Below are 17,475 nucleotides of genomic sequence, written 5' to 3'. Positions count from 1 at the left end.
GATGAGATAAACAATATGTTTGAAGCACCAGAGATGCTGTGCAGCTTAGCAGAGAACTGATGTTTTATGAAGTGTCATCCTGTGCAACCATCTGCAGAGACTCACATTTGACCATCCTTGGGGACTATTCCATTTATCCCAGGGTTCTGATGCCATCCATTGAAAACTGTCAGGTTTTTTTTGTTTTGGTTTGGTTTGGTTTGGTTTGGTTTAAAGGTGAGCATACCTCACAGCCCCTTTTTTTAGATGGAGAAAGGTTTTCCCATTCTTATATGGTGATTTATGGATAAAAGAGTTACTAGAGATGAATTATTTAATGGGACTATGATATAAAAGAGGATCATGCTTCACACCCTAACAAGAGTTACTTGTAAACCTGTTTTCTGCCTCCTGTAAACGGATTATTCGGAACTATAAACTACCCCACCTCAAGATTTTGTTAAAATTTCTTTAATGGTATAAAAAATATGTATTTAGAGTTGATTTTCCTATATAAGGTCCACTCACTGCCTATAGTTGCTCTGTCTCTTAAGCATCGTCTTAAATATTTAGTCTACAATAGTCCTTCCTTTTCTTTCTCATGTGCTATTGACTTGGAGAAATTGGCCCAATTGTCCTGTAGAATCTCCTGCATGCTGGACTTGCTTCTTGTGGCATAATCTTACTTGTGCCCTCATGCTCTACATTACTGAAGAATGGCCTTTCTCTAAGGCTTGATTAGAGCACAGTACATTTTTTTCTAAACTTCATAGATGTGTATTTGAGTCACACGTGGAGGCATAGAATGTCTGTCTGGTTTTCTCTTGTTTGGTAATGCTGAATGATTATTGACTCACTTCCGCTCCTCTCCAAATTGTATTAGTGTACATTCATGACAATAGCTTGGAAAATTTTTTTCATTAGACCTTGCAAAATGATGAATTTCTAACTCTGACATTCTTCATGCCTTTGTGAGCTATAATTATTCTGGACAGAAAAATGGCCACTCATTGGCTAGGTCAAAAAGGGTATGAAGTATGGTGGACTTGAGTTCAAGCATTTTCCTGAAGAACTCCCCTTCCTTTTCGGAGGAAATGGGAATCAGAGATTGCATTCTGGGTTCTAAGGGTGCTCATCGCTCCTGACTTGCCAATGCTTCCTGGCACACGGTAGGCAGAACTTGTCAATATGTATTTTTAAACAAGAGAGAGAAAAGAATTTTACATTAATAGTTCTAATTCAGTTTTAAGATGTAGGATTTTTTACTTCTTGAACTTTTTTTTCCCCTGAAGTCTGAAAATCCTTGTTCCCACTGACACTAACACAATTACTTGCTCACTTTATCCTACAGTATACCGGTAATAGTTTAAAAATAGAAACACTAATGTTAGTACTAAAATTAAGTCTACAGAATATAGTTTAAGATTTCTGTTACCCTAATTATGAACGAGAAATGAGCACATCACACACACACACACACACACACACACACACTCACACGCACACACACGCCTCAGATGCATCTTAATTTCTTTTTTTTTTTGGTGCTCTCTCTTCCTATCTTTTGCCAATTTTTGTATTAGGTACTTGATCATTTTCTTCTCAGTTATGAGGAGTGTTTTAAATATTAGGGATATCAAAACCCTGTGCTGTAAGTTGCAAACATTTTTCTCAGTTTGTCATTTGTTTACTTATTTTTGAAGTGAATATAACTTTAAGATTTTATCGTCTTCATAATAAAACAGAAGATGAAGCTTAGAATTGGATCACTTGGCCCTTTCTCTTACCTTCTTCCAGTTTAAAATGTTTGCATCTTTTAATAGCCAGCATTCTCTTCGATCTGTATTTGGACTCAACACATTCAAGCCTCAGCACCATCTTCTTTGTAGTTTTAGCGTCTTCCCAGAAAATTGGCTTAGCCTGTCCACCATAACCACTTTGTTCCCTGTCCTTGTGCATTTTTCTTGGGCATACAGAGAATTCTTGCCTTTCATGCACTATGTCACTTCGTGAGGTTGGTGCTTGCTATCCTTTTTATAGACAGTCCAGCAAGTTTTGAGAAGATCCACTATATTGGTGGAAGTGTTAGCAGCATGGAGAGAAAGCTCATTGATATTTTTACTTTGTATATACTATTTTATAATGCCTACTTTTTTGTTTTTAATTTTTATGTAGTCCCATGTATCAAGTTGTTTCTGATCGGCTTCGAGATTTTGAATTAGAGGAATTTTTATCTACCCGTGGCTTATAAAAATGCTTCCATGTTTTTTCCTCTATGTTTGTGGTTTCTTATTCTGATCCACTTGATATTCACACAGGTGTGCGTTGTGAAGAGGAACAGATTCAGTTTTATCTTACTCCATATGGCTTCTCAGTCGGCAAAACACTTTATTAAAAAAATTACTTTAGGATTAACATAACAATAAAAAAAGAAAAAAAAGAAATAAAGTAAAAAAAAATTACTTTAGACCTCGACTTCTGGATGGAATGGACTAGCTTATATATTGATAAGGCAAAATAGAAACAGTAAAATAAAAATGATAATCATACAAAATGAATTGTTTGCTGGTACTGCTGAGCTGTTATGTCCTTGGGACATGTAACTTGGGCCTTAAGGGTCCCAGTTACTGGAGAGCAGGGAAGTGTACTGAGATGAACCAAATATTCTCTACTGTTCTTGCCCTTGAGGAATCTGCTGAGGTAGAAGTGCCCAGGACTGGGAGGCTGAGAAGCTGAGAAACCAAGCATAAAGCAGACTAAAATACTGAGAAGATCTTGAGTTCACAATTTAATAAGTTTTGACAAACGCATACTATCTTGTAACCAACACTCAAACAGGATATAGAACATCTCATCACCCTAGGAAATTCCTTTGTGCTTCGTTCCAGTCAATACCCTGCAGAAGCTACTACTGTTACGATTTCCTTCACCACAGATTAGATTCGCCTATTCTCAAACTTCTTATAATGGAATCATAGAGCATGTACTCATTTAGGTCTTTCTTATTTTGTCAGACATGCTGTTTTGATATTCATCTGTGTTGTTTGTATCAATATGTCTTTTGTTTTTCGATTGGCTTGTTTACTTTTGGGGAATAAAGCTCCATCCTAAACTGGAACCCAGTTGCCTGGGTCCTTGGATATCTTATATACCTGCCTTACTTACTACCCTGATGGGGTCAGACTTTTCTCTGCCTCTACTTGGCCTTATGTATACATCTCCTGTGGTATATATACTGGTTGTAGACAGAGACGAGGGCTTAACCATTCTTTATCTCCAGGTTTAGCACAGTTTCTATTACATGGGAAGTGGCCAGTGTATGAAAGACTTGACTAGGATTCTGCTTTTCGTGGATTGATTGCCTATAACTTTGGCACTGCCACTCCATGCTTGGTCGCCGTTGAACCTCCCTTGTCTTGAACAAGCCCTCAAATTTGTTGTCTTAATTTGATCTATTGGATCATTGCCCAACATTGTAAGTGGAAATCTAATCTCTGAGTCAGCTAAATAAAACTGTAAACTGATTAGCATACTACTTGGCATGCATTAATTGCTCAGTAAAGTGGGAAGAAAGACATGGGGAACCCAAGCCCAATCCTTCTTGAGCCAACCATTGACACCACAGTTCTAACTATGGCCTGCAGCTGAGCCTGGCCAAGTTATAAAACTATTCTTACTGTTTCCAAATTACAGCAAATTTGGTTTCCTTTCTTATTTTTCATTAAAAAATCCATTCCTATCGGGCGCCTGGGTGGCTCAGTTGGTTGGGCGACTGCCTTCGGCTCAGGTCATGATCCTGGAGTCCCAGGATCGAGTCCCATATCGGGCTCCTTGCTCAGCGGGGGGTCTGCTTCTCCCTCTGACCCTCCCCCCTCTCATGTGCTTGCTCTCTCTCATTCTCTCTCTCTCAAATAAATAAATAAAATCTTTAAAAAAAAATCCATTCCTATCTTCATCAGAAAATAAGTGCTTTGTAACAAGGAACTATATCTTCCAGTACTTTTTTCACATGCCCTAGGACTGATCTATGGTTTTATACACACTGGACACTCAAAAATGTAGAGAAAGTGGTGATAATGAGTTCAGAATAGAATAATGAGTAGATCTAATCCACAAGGTGCTTGATAACATACAACCCCACAGAAGAGCTTATAATAACTATCACTCTTGATAGGAGAGCAAAATGAACAAAAAGATAAAAATCAAAGAGAACATCTGGATAAAAAGTGAGAGGGAGCAACAGAAGAGAAACTTAGCCATAAGAATGTTCTGTAACTGTGGATTGCCAAACTCAAGGGAAAGGTTTAGAAAAACATGATAGGCTCCACTTACAGGGAACTCAGGTTCCTTAGCAAATGGATTTGGTAATTGGAATTTTTGTTCCTTCTTTTCCTCTGGGAGTATATGGATGAAAGTTAATTAATGTGGTAAAATTGCACAGTGTCTTTGAAAATTGCAACTTCTGAAAGACCCATTGCACTACATCTGTGCAATTTGCATGACGATAGGGGAATGGTAAAGAGGACCCAGACCTACCAGATGTTTTCCCTCTGAAGTTTCAGACTCCAGACTTAAGATCACATAACTGAGAAGGAATAAAATGGAGAAAGACAAATCCTACAGATTTATAGCAGATGATTATAAGCCGAATTGCATAGCTTTGTGGATAAATCTCACCTGGTAGTCTACTGGGGCAACTTGCAGATTTGCATACTCAAGTTGAATACCACTGTCTCTTAAGTCTCCATCCACTTCATTATCATTTCTTACTTCTCATGTTTTCACAAGTTGTTCGAGTAACTACTGCTGAGCAATAAGTTACCTCAAACTTAGTAGTGTAAAGCAGCTATTTTATAAACCTGACAGATTCTGTGGGTCAGAAATTCAGACAAGACACCACAGGGATGGCCTGTCTCTGTGCTACAATATGTCAGTCTTCGTGTCGCCGGGCGTGAGTGGAACCATGGGGACAAGTATCTAGAGGCTTTGTTACTTGCTTGTCTGATGGCTAGGCTGGGGTGACTCAAAGCTGGGCTTGGCTGGGACCATCTCTACAGCTTCTCTCAGCGCTGTGGCTGGGTTTGTAGAGGGAGAGCCTTGAGACTCAGCATTCCAAGAGAGCCAGGCAGAAGCTCCATGGTCTTTACCGCCCAACAGCACAAGTCACATGTCTTTACTTCTTTTATATTCTATCTTCAGAGCAGCTGCAAGTACCCTAAGGATCTAGGGGAGGCAGAGGACAGAGACCACATCTCTTGATGGGAGAAGTGTCAAAGGATTTGTAGCCATAAAAAAAAAATAAAAATAAAAAAATAACCACCACATCTGTACATTAAAAAGCAAACACAAACAAAAAAATGGTATTTTATTAGTCAACACTTTCTCAGACTTGCTCAAAGGACAAGTTATGTATTTGTTTCTGGTCCTTTTGCTATCAATAGTAATAAGGCCTGTGTAATAGGGTTCTAGATTGGATTCTGACTGAAGCACTGGCATGATATTTGGAAAGTGGACAAGAGGCCATTTTTAGTACCTGACAATGGTGGGCAGGTGGCAGATCTCGGCTTCAGTGCTCCTGTCAGCTGAGTTCATTCACGGCAATGTCCTTAATTGTCCACAGCTTCCTAATTTCCTAAAACCCAGCAGTCTTTTCCCCTCAGCCCTTCCATCAGTTCTATAAGCACTATTTCCCTGTATTAAATTCCTTCTTCTTTGAAATGCCTAGAGAAATTCCTCTGGTTTCACAACTGACCCTTTAATCTATCTAATTCAATTATGTACTTATTATATTTCAGTGGATCAGGGAGTTATTTTGCAAATGTCACTTTCTAAAAGTCAGTCATAGGGCGCCTGGGTGGCTCAGATGGTTAAGCGTCTGCCTTCGGCTCAGGTCATGATCCCAGGGTCCTGGGATCGAGTCCCACATCGGGCTCCCTGCTCAGCGGGGGGTCTGCTTCTCCCTTTGACCCTCTCCCCTCTCATGCTGTTTCTCTCTCGCCCGCTCTCTAAAAAATAAATAAAATCTTTAAAAAAAATAAATAAATAAAAAAATAAAAGTCAGTCATATTCCCCCTGGAGATTTGCAAAACCTACCTTTATAATGTTCTAATAGCTGATTGTATTTACTTTACTAATTTATATTAAAGGTCCAAATAATTATTTAAAACAGGCAAGTAATTTTTGTAATCAAGTTATTTAAGTCTGATAATTTTTAGTAAGAAAGAAAAGGAAGAATGTTTTGATAATACCCCATTCTGGGGTAAAATGCCATGAATACGTAAGGAAAGCCTAAATAATTTAATAAACTCTTAAGTGATATAATACATACTGAGTAAGTTATGCTAAATGCCCATGGACAAAAATACATTTGAAATAGTAAAGAAAAAAATATTTGAGTTTAGCTTATTTTGTCTTTGTTGGTGTTCTCTTCCAGTTAATAGTTTTTATCAGAATGTCTGCATTACACTTAGAAGCATAAGTATCTGTGGCACTGCCCAACTATATTTATAGACCGGAAAGTGGTAATGGGATATTTCTTGTATTTTGTCAATAAATGTACATGGAATATAATACACAAGCATACTTTGACTGTCAGAGTCAACGATAGAACCAACACTGTTGCTCCTAAAGATCATATTATTGTTCAGTAATAAAGACAATAAGAACAGGTTTTAGGGCGCCTGGGTGGCTCAGTCGTTAAGCAGCTGCCTTCGGCTCAGGTCATGATCCCAGAGTCCTGGGATCGAGTCCCACATCGGGCTCCCTGCTCAGCGGGAAGCCTGCTTCCCCCTCTCCCACTCCCCCTGCTTGTGTTCCTGCTCTCGCTGTCTCTGTCTCTGTCAAATAAATAAATAAAATCTTAAAAAAAAAAAAAAAGAACAGGTTTTAAAAAGCTTATAGTCAAGCTTGAATCTAACTGAGAGTGGGGCAAGGCAAAAGATTTTGAGCAAAATTTCTGACCACTGTATTTCTGACTGCTTGAAAGGAATTCCAAGAAGTCCCCCTTTATTCTTGATCCTCTTTATATTTAGACCCCCTGAGAGTCAGACTGTTGAAAACCTTTTAACTTGGAGTTTGCCAGGCAAATATCCCTTTGCAAGTTGAGAGGTTCAGCTAAGTTGGGAACCCTCCTTGGATGAATACTATGCCTTGAACACTTTGCACGTTGATGTCAGCTTGCAGACAACTCTGAACCCCGTGCCTGGAAAGTACATGGGTGTGCACGTGAGAGACATGTTAGTGTGTCAACCATAGTGCATTGCGCTGCTCCGTTTACAACAACATGGGGTTAGTATTGGATCGTGGGTCACCTAGACCCCTTGGACACGCTTTGCTGCTTGACCACATTCATAGTCTTTGCCAATGACCTTAGTAGTGAATGCTTTTGATCACTGAGGCAATTGAACAGAGACTGTTAGAGGTTGGGAAAAATATACTTTAAAATGAATATCTGATATTTACAAATGAATAAATTTTCAGGGTGAAATGAAGGAAGGGGAATTGTATTCATAGGGACCAGTAAGTGCAAGGCATAGGCCCATTTGGGAACTTGAGTAGCTCATTGGAGTTTGAATTTATGGAATAAGCAGACTCTGGGAGAAGGGGCTCCTGAGAAAGGAAGGGGCCTTGAGAAAGGGAGAGGCCAGATATGGAAGAGCTTGCGCCTATCTCAGAGTTTCACTTTATGTAGAAAGGGGAGTCAGGATTTGAATCATCATTGTACTGCAAGGCCAGAGCTGTGCTTTGGGAAAGATCACTCTGGCGGCTTTAGGGAGAATGCATCAGAGAGAATTTGAGAGAACTTGATGTGGTCTACACTAATATGGTAAAAACAGCCTTCTTAAAAGCTGGATGTCAGTGGGACCTTCAGGGACTTCTCTACTACCCTTCCCCTTCCATTGTGTGCGGGGGTGTATGTGTATCCATAGGGAAAATGGTTCAGGCATGGTACCGCGTCCGTAGCTATTTCTCTGTAAAGGAGAATTTACGACTCAGACCCCTATGCCTGCCTCTTACCGCACGGAGCAGACTAGACAAGAACAGAGAGGAGGGAGAACAATGAAGTATTTAAAAATAAAGTCAAGGTTGGAATAGTCAAACACGAATTATACAAGCATAACAATCTCCAGTTTTGGCAATTCCTAAAAGTCAACAAAGGGCTCAAATGTTTATGAACTAAAGACCACCAGAAGACTCTTTGTGGAAAGAAATCAATAAATATAGTAGGATCAGAAAAAAATCCACAGCTAGGAAAGAAAAGCCAAATATAATGATGCCTGCCGAGGTAGGTCAATCTCTTAATTTGTGATGTCTTAAAGAGAGTTTTTAAGCAATAATCTGGAAAGACAAGAGATTTAAGAAAAAAGAAGTAATTAGAAATATATTATGCTTGCTAGCAGGAAACATTGCATTGATTTCTCCTGAATATGTTAATGGGCTCCTCAGGAGAGTTTTTGGCTTAAAACTGGGGGGACATGTTAGACTTTGTGAAGAAACCGAGACTTTTGCAATTTTATCAAACTCCTGGCAAAGTAAAATAGCCCAGGACTTAAAAAATGTGAATACTAGCTATAAATGAAGAATTCTAAGTGGATTAATTCAAAGATGATTTCATTCATAACTGCCAATGAAAGTAATAGAAAACTCATTTGTGTGTCCATGTGTATAATTTTGTGGTAATTGAAGTTAAAAATGAGACATAAAGAACACAGGGGCCCAGCTGTGAGTGAAGGAACTCCCAGGAATGTAGTGGAATTGAGCATTTAACCCTGGTTTCTATTCTGAGTCTCTAAAAGTGAGGTTGAAGCCAAAATTCATGTTCAGAAACTTGAATGTTTGTACTTTTTAAAAGTGATGTTCTAGGGGATGAGCTACATTAACCAGACGCATATGAGAGTGATGAACAAACCAGAGTAAGGCATAAATTTATAATGAGAAATTTAGCTTCCAAGCAAATTGGCATACTTCTGTCAGCTGATCTACTCAGTGTGGGAAGAGCTATGTAAGCAAGTCACATTCAGAAACTTCTTGGTAAACGGGAATAAGAACAACCAGAAAACAACCACAAAGAGTATAATTCAAATGCCTGGAGTCTTAAGGGCATGATAGCTTGGAGTTCTCAAGTAATACAAATCAATGGAAAATACTAAACCAGGCTCGCCAGCTCTTTCCTGAACGAGGCTAACAACCTGTTTATAAATATCCCCCCTTGTGTACTCTTTCTAGGCACTGTACAGACTATTTTTTTTTCTAGTTCAGGCAAATATTAGGATAGAAGGACAGGAAATCTAAAATACTTTTCATGAATTTAGTACAAACTAGCCAGGGACGAGGTGGGAGTTTCCAAGGGCTAGAGTTAAGGTAGGCTTGAGGAATGGAAGGAAGTTATAACTTGAGCAGTTTTGACCTGAAGCAAGAATGATGAATCAAGTCTCCAGGGACAGGCATTAGGGAGGCCAGAATTGCTAAGAGCAGAGGGCAACTTGCGCTCATTGATGGTAGGCAGCTATGATATCAGTGTTTTTCACCTAAAGCCAGTGAGGTAGACACGGGAAAGTCTTTTTCTGCTGGAGAGCACATAAGAAGCTTAAGGGTTAAAGGAAGATGAGAAGATGGTATAACAGCCTGGGGCAGAAAGAAAGAAGGAAAGAAACCTTGTACTTTTTAAAAGTGATGTTCTAGGGGATGAGGTAAGCATCTGTGAAGTTGAGTGAGGTAAGCATCTGTGAAGTTTTGGTTACAGCTGCTTTTATTTTATTATTTTATTTTTAATTTTTTTAAAGTAGGCTCCATGCCCAGCGTGGACCCCAATGCAGAGCTTGAACTCACGATGCTGATATCAAGACCTGAGCTGAGATCAAGAGTCAGACGCTCAACTGACTGAGCCACCCAGGCGCCCCTATAGCTGCTTTTAATTCTGAACAATCTGGGCTATTTCTTTTTTTTTTTTTAAGATTTTATTTATTTATTTGACAGAGAGAGACACAGCGAGAGAGGGAGCACAAGCAGGGGGAGTGGGAGAGGGAGAAGCAGGCTTCCCGCTGAGCAGGGAGCCCGATGCGGGGCTCGATCCCAGGACCCTGGGATCATGACCTGAGCCAAAGGCAGATACTTAACTGACTGAGCCACCCAGGTGCCCCCCGAACTTAGATCTTATTTGAAGAATTAGTTTTTTATCCACAAAAATTTTTTTTTAAAGATTTTTATTATTTATTTGAGAGAGAGAGAGAGAGAAAAACAGCATGAGAGGGGACAGGGTCAGAGGGAGAAGCAGGCTTCCCACTGAGCAGGGAGCCCGATGCAGGGCTCGATCCCAGCACCCTGGGATCATGACCCGAGCCGAAGGCAGACGCTTAACAACTGAGCTACCCAGGCGCAATCTGGGCTATGTCTAAAAGTCCTTAATTGCTAATAATCCATGCGTTGAACTTCCTCAAGGAAGGAATGAACTTGGGCAGGAACTACAGAGTCAAAAACCGAACCTTCTAGGAGTGACCAGTAAGTAGTCTATCACACCCAAGTCCGAAATTCACAGAAAATTCACAGGTGATGCAATGAAGTGTGGCTACCCATCTGTACTGAGCCAGGTGGAAATAGCTGCATAGGGTGCGTGCGTGCCCATGTGAAAATTCCTGTTTTATTTACTATGTTTCTGTTGGATGGTGGCCACAAAAGTTGGGGTGCTGGATGTGTGGACAAGCTCCTTCCAGGGAGAAGCTGGAGAATTGGTTTTATTGTTGAAGTGAGCCCGAGGGGGAATTGGAATGGATATTAATGGTGGTGTAGAGATGAAATCGTTGTGCCCATATTTCCACAAAGTGAGTAAGTACATTTTTGGTTTGTAACTCCATTCCAGAAGCTATTTTCTCTACTAAAGTGAGTATCACAGAAACAACATGAGGACCAATTAGTGGCAGATACTCTTCAGAGGGTGTTGAGGGCAGTCAGGGCTTTCTAGAAATGCAATTATTAAAGCCAGTATTTAACTCAGAGCAATTTGTATGAAGAGACTGTGAATAAGTATGTGATAAAAGTAAATACTGTTTCAGCCTAGGCTGGAACCAATAGCACAACATGGGGCCCGTAAAAGGGGTTTAGCAGGGCCTGCATGTTGCAAAGAGAGGAAACTAGGCTGGATTAGCACAGAGATGACTTTTTAACACCTGGCAAAGGATCTTCATTAACCCTTTAGTGAGAGGAGCTGCATGTGTATTCTAGTCGTCTCGCTATAGTAATCGCACGTGAGTATACTCAAGTTAGCTCTCCAATAAATTGCATATAGTTTTCATTTCATGGTATGAGTAAAGCATCTTTAAACAAATATCTTCATCCTTTCATAAAGTCTCGGTTATAAGCAGCAACAGCATAAATAATAATAACCACAAGCTCTGGTATTGATCTGGATGAGCATTCAGATTGAGCAAACTTGACTGATGGAAATCAAGGCTCCTGGATCTCAGTGGGATAAACTAGGTAGGCCATAACAGCTACAGAATGTTGCTTTTACTGTTCGTTTCTTTCTCAGGGTGCTACAGGCTGAAAAGATAGGGATATTAGAAGCAGCAAGGGCTCAGCACCAAAGCTGGGGACTGGTGAAGGTAGATGAAAGACTGGCATAGATTAAGGTTTAGGTCAAGGTCGTGGGTTGAGTGGTGAGTCTGCTATATTGGGCACACTACGCTGAAGGCGATACTGGCTTTCGAATGTTTCCAGGGCTTTCCCAGGACACTACAGAATAAATTCCTGCCTCAAGCCCTAAAACGTCAGCTTTGGAACTGTTTTCAGATCTCGCTTGGTATGAGTAGGGGATTCCAGTCGGCTGGGGGTCTGGCTCTCCTTGCCTCTGGGGCTAACGTTCCCAGAAGCAGGAAGTGGCCACTGTCCGCAAGCCCTAAAAGAAAGTTAGTTCCAGGCCTTATCTGTTAGGTGGGCTCGGGGTATGTGTTCAGGTGCTAATTTTAAAGTCCTCAGATTTTCCAACTGAGCAGGGCTGGGAAGGTTTGGTCTGACAGCAGATGTGAGCATTCTATAAAAACTGCCAGATGATTGCCGCCGATAGAGGATGCAGAGTGCTCGGGAACTGAATCACTTACGCTATCGAGGGCTTAACGCCTTGCTATTTATTATTGATTGTACTCCATAAAACTCTTGTTTACAAATCATTTTAAATTAGGTTTTCCTCCCAAGGGCTGCTGATTAACCCACAGACTGTGGAAAGAAGTACAGCTGGAACAAGTTAAAGGCCTGCCCGGGGTTACATGGCAAAGCTGGGAGGGCAGAGCTGGTGTGAAAACAGAGATCCCTGGAGTCCTCTGTGGCCCACCGAGTCACACGCTGCAGGGCGTCACCGGGCTGTTCCCTCCAGCCAGGTTTGGCATTCTAAGAGCAGCTCTGGCCACAAGCGGTTTACAAATCATCTATTTGGTGTCCTGCACAATAAGTAATAGAGTTAAGATGCCTTCGTCTGACTCTTGAGTCTGGTAAAAACTGGTTTTCTTAAGGCGCCTCTATACTCGATATCCGACTTCTCCGGAGGCCTGCGAAACCCCTAGAATATTCAAGGAAAGATGGTTTGTATCTGAGTGAAAATATGTTCATCCCTGGCGTTGGCTGACTAGAATAATGGTCTGAGAAACGGAAGCATGAGGGAATAAAACAATGCCCCACATTTGACTCCCACAGTTGACAACCCACCTCCACGAACTGCTAGTGCATTTGACATACATTTTTCTTTTAAATCAATAAGGCTTTTGAAAAATACCAGAAAAAGATTTCATTTCTTTTAGCTGTTATCAAATTTTGGATTATAAGGATATATGGAGTTTTTTTTTTTTATCACATAATTGAATTTCGAGATGATCTGTTTCTATGAAATGTGAAGCGATTAAGGCTGCTTTTGACTTTTCTCTTTTGGGATAGACTGTTATACCCTTATCCTCTCATATCTGAGTAGTCAAGAGGCAACATTACACGGAAAATTGGGAGCATGCCTCGTCCAGGACACATTTTTGAAGTATTTCTCTGCTGTGTTCAGGGCTTTCAGACTTCTCTTTCTTCACCCCTGCTCTCTCTTTACTTCATTGTACGTCTCTCTGTCTGCTCTGACGGTCCACGTTTCAGTTCTACCTAAGCATGTCTTTACATAAAGCCCTTCTCCTCATATTCCAAAATTGCTCTTCTGTTTTCTAAGTCTCTGCTATTAAAGTGCTCATTACTCTGGGGATATCTCAACTGGAGTTTAGGAGGGAAGTAATTTAAAGCAGCCCGTGCATTCTCCATAAAGGACTTAATTGTTAAACTAATTCTCTTAGAGTTATTTACCTTTCATAATGGGCTTGTTAACCCAAATGAATCTTGATTTGGTAGAATGTCACACCTGAGGAGAGGGAAGAGCCCTATACAGGCAGTGTGGAGGAGAGAGTGTAGGGCAGTGGGATCCCCTCGCTCCTTGTTGTTTATCCTATGGACTGATCTCTGAAGTGAGAGAACTGCATATAGTGATCCAGTTGTTTATAATTTTATCGTCGCTGCCCTGTAGAATATCGATCTATTTAAATAGGTAATTTTGAGGTGACCTATTTGATGTAATAAGAGGCATCTCGCTTGTTGGTCTCGTTCCCAACTCAGCCAGTCACGCACAAGGTAGACTCCTTGTTTGGACTCTAAGCTGCTCCTAAGTGTTCTGCTTTGCTTGATATGGTCCCCTTCTCACCTTGCTTGAAATTCATTAGTGGGTCATAAAACAAATAGAAATAACCTCTGTGTTTAGTAGTGGGTTTCTCTCTCTCTTCTACTGGGACATGGTTGAGTTGACGACACTCACCACTTAGTAACTTAGGGTCCATAGGAATGAGATATAAAACAGTTCTAGGCCATGGGTTTCTCATAGTTGGAGTAGGATGACAGCATATATTCACAGGAGCTGGTTGGGAGCTGTCAGTCGTGGGGAGATGGAAAAAGGAAGGCTGATGGCGAACTTCATTCTTTTCATATCCACCCCCCCCCCCGCGGACATGCAGATTTTGTCTTAGGTGAAATGGAAAACTTTCAGCGTCTGGTACTTAGGATTTCAGTTCATTGTTCACATTCCTTTGAGTTTCTGAGATAATAATGAAAAAGACCAATTTGGATTTCAGGAACGTGAGAAAATTTATACTGTTTGTGAAGCCAACAAGCCTCCTGGGAGGCAGGCAATTAGATAATTTAAGATTATTTCAAAGCTATGTATGTTGAATAGAAGACATATATAGGTCACAGAAATCACTTCTTAAATTAGTGTTATTTAAGTGTTTCAGTCTGCAGCCAACATTGCTACCTGAGAGGGTGTTGACGTGGAGGAAAATATTTGTACGAGAGACGAGAGGAGTCAATGACTTTGACTTTCATTGGAATATTTTTTACCATAGCATGTCCCCATCCATGTTTTCCTCATGAGCTCCAGGCACCTTTCAATGTTTAGTTATTTCTGATAAAGACTAGGTATTTCTTAATATCTTGGCAGCAATTTTATAGAATTTCATATTCTACTGCATAGGCAACAATATTGGATCAGACCAACACTGAAATTGCTTATACCTTAGTTATCTATTCTAGGAAGGTGAAAATCCTCTGAGACAATACGAAGTATAGGTTATGACTAGTTAGCTCTTTTTAATAGGTAAAGAAAATTAAAGATTTGAAATTGCTTGGGTCTAAATGGCCGATAAGTTTATAATGTTCCAATTCTAAAGAAAACAGAGGAAATAATTTTAATAGGTGCAGATTTGAATTCAAACCCCAGCTACTTTCAGGTAGTGGTCTAGGATAGGCTTCCTAAAAGAACTCTATTGCCCTACACTCAGCTCTCATGCAGATGGCTCCAGGAAGACAAACTTTGTCCTGCAAAAAAAAAAGTACTTGCCTAGCTTGAGGTTTTTGGAAATCATGCTCATGCTTCGTGGCCATTGGAAAAGTTTTGCGAACTTGCTCCACTAAAGGAGATCTTGCAGGCTGTTTAGTGAAATAAAGCCACATCTTCCTGTCCCTGGAACTGCAGGTTCTTCTGTGAACTGAATGGCCTTCTCTGGAGCAGGGACAGAAACAGTCATTTGGGGAGGAGGGGTATGGTCAGAGTATAGAATAAATGACATTTTCTTTCTTGCATTGCCTGGCAGACTGCCTTCTTGGAACACATACATATAGACAGTTGTCACACATCTTAATTATATGGAGCACAACTGTAGATGACACAGAGAATATATTTGCTTCTCTTAGAAAATATTTGATAGAAAACATGTTAACATCAATCTGAAAAAGCCCGCAGTTCTTGTGATATGGTGGAAATATCCTCTGGAGTTAGTAGTATCCAGAGAGCCCTGCTAATGCTTTGAACTGCCCTCGACAGCTTACTTTCTTTTCCTCAGAGAGTTAGCACCAGTCTAGCATCATATATGTTGCCTTTACCTCCAGTTAGTGAAGGTATCGCCCACTCTTGTCTCTGCTCACACTGTTTATGGTGTTGTAAACCAAATCATATTTGTTATTATTCAACTCAAGGAGAAACAGATTTTGTTTATAATTACATGTTATGAGGCGTGTTGATGTCCCTTGTCTCTTTCTAAACCTAATTCAGTTGGCCTAATAATACTCTAACATTTCTTTCTTTCTTCACAGCACCTGCACCACGGAAATTATCTTATTTATTTGCCTACTTATTTGTTGTGTGTATGCTCCGACAGAATGTAAGCTTCATGGGGGCAGAAACCTTGGCTGGCTTATGTGCCACCATATTCTGAGCACCTACAATAGTTTTGATCCACAGTAGGCAAAGAATAAATATTGGTCTGATGAAGGAATGGAACAAAGCTGGAAGATTGTCTTGTCCCTGGCTATTCCTTGGACCTTGTACCAGCCCTTGTCCTACTGACCTCTAAATGTCAGAGCTCTCCAGGACTCCATCCTGAGTCCTCTTCTCTTTCTTAAATTCACTCTCTCAGTGAGATATTATCTATTTCCTTGGCTTCAATTGCCCCATATATGCCAACAACCTCCAAATATATCCAACCAGCCAGACCACCTATGGATTCCAGACCTGACTATGTATGCACTTCCTCCTTGATCTGCATCTGAATACCTCACAGCTTTACTAAAATTAACTTTTAAATCAAACTCTTAAACTTCCATGCAGCCACCCTCACTAACCAACCAGCCAGCCAACCAAAAAAAAAAACAAAAAAAAAAACAAAACAATAATCAAACAAAACTGGTCCTTTGCCTGTCTTAATCAGCTCTGTAAATGATAACACGTTCCACGCGGTGGCTCAGAGCAGAAATCCAGGAGTCATTCTTGAATCATCCTTTCCTTGAATCCCATAGTTCCTCTATCTGGCTGTCTTATTGTTTCCACCACCAGAGTATATCTGGAAATGTACTTGTTCTTTCTTTCTCTGGTGCTGGCGCTGGTGGATTTCCTTCCACTTTTAATAATGCTGCACCATCATGGTTCCCACGCTTGACCTGCACCACTGTGTTCCACACAGCGACTGGAAGTCAGATGACGCCACTCCCTGGCTTAAAGCCCTCGTTGGCATCAGACTCCTTCCTAGCTATGGCAGGTGAAGTCCTAAAGGATCTCATCCCGGCCCTTCTTTCCAGCGCCTTTCTCACTGATCATGCTTCAATCATGCTGACCCTTTTTCTGTTCCTTGTAATTGCCAAGCTCTTGTCAGTCTTGGGATTTCCACCCATGTTTCATTCTGACAGGAATTCTTTCTTCTCATGATCGGGCTGAGTTCTTCTCATCTATTCATGTTTCAAGAGAATTTTCAGACATCCCGTGTAAGGCGTTTCTTCCCCGTTTATTTGAAATTTTATATTGTGGTAATCATTGGAATTATTCACTGAATATTTTTGCATTTCTTCCATCTGAGCACACTGTGGTGCTATACTTCTTCACTCTCTTCAAATTTAAATATGACCATGTGACTAGCTTTGCATAATGAGACATAAGTAGGAGGGATACGAACCACTTTCAAACAGAAACTTCAAGATCACGGTGGGATTTGCCACACTCCTTTTCCACTGCCGTGGAGATTGTTGAAAGCACATGTTAAAGTAAAGCATCTATCAGCCTGATTCTCTGAGTGACAAAGATGTACAGACCTTTCCCATAGACTTGCACTGAGCAAATTGCTTCAGTGGGGGGAAGAAAAGCTTTGCTGGTATGAAGCCGTTGAGATTTGGGGGTTGCTCATCAACATAGCATAATCTCACCCAGCCTGACCAATGCATATGCTAACTTGCTTGCTTGCTTTCTTTATTATCTTTCTCCCACTAGACTATTAAATCTATAAGGGCAGGAACCATGCTTATTTGATTCATCAGTGGTATTTAGTAACTGACCAAGGGCATAACACAGTAAGTGCTTTAAAAACAATTTTGAGCGTGTGAAAGAACAAATGAAAGTCCCCCCCCAAGTGGCTAAACGTGACTCAAAATCGTGTTATAAACATTTCAATG

At 40.5% G+C, this 17,475-nt stretch overlaps 1 pseudogene; it reads right to left on the bottom strand.

Moving 5' to 3' along the window:
• Nucleotides 1-1,734: 1,734 nt before the first annotated feature.
• Nucleotides 1,735-17,475, bottom strand: part of LOC110572652 — a 108,971-nt pseudogene continuing 93,230 nt past the window's right edge.

This window comes from Neomonachus schauinslandi, chromosome 13 (genome assembly GCF_002201575.2).
Source record: "Neomonachus schauinslandi chromosome 13, ASM220157v2, whole genome shotgun sequence".
Lineage (NCBI taxonomy): Eukaryota > Metazoa > Chordata > Mammalia > Carnivora > Phocidae > Neomonachus > Neomonachus schauinslandi.
Note: the sequence above shows the minus strand (reverse complement) of the source record. Positions and strands in the feature narration are given on the sequence as shown.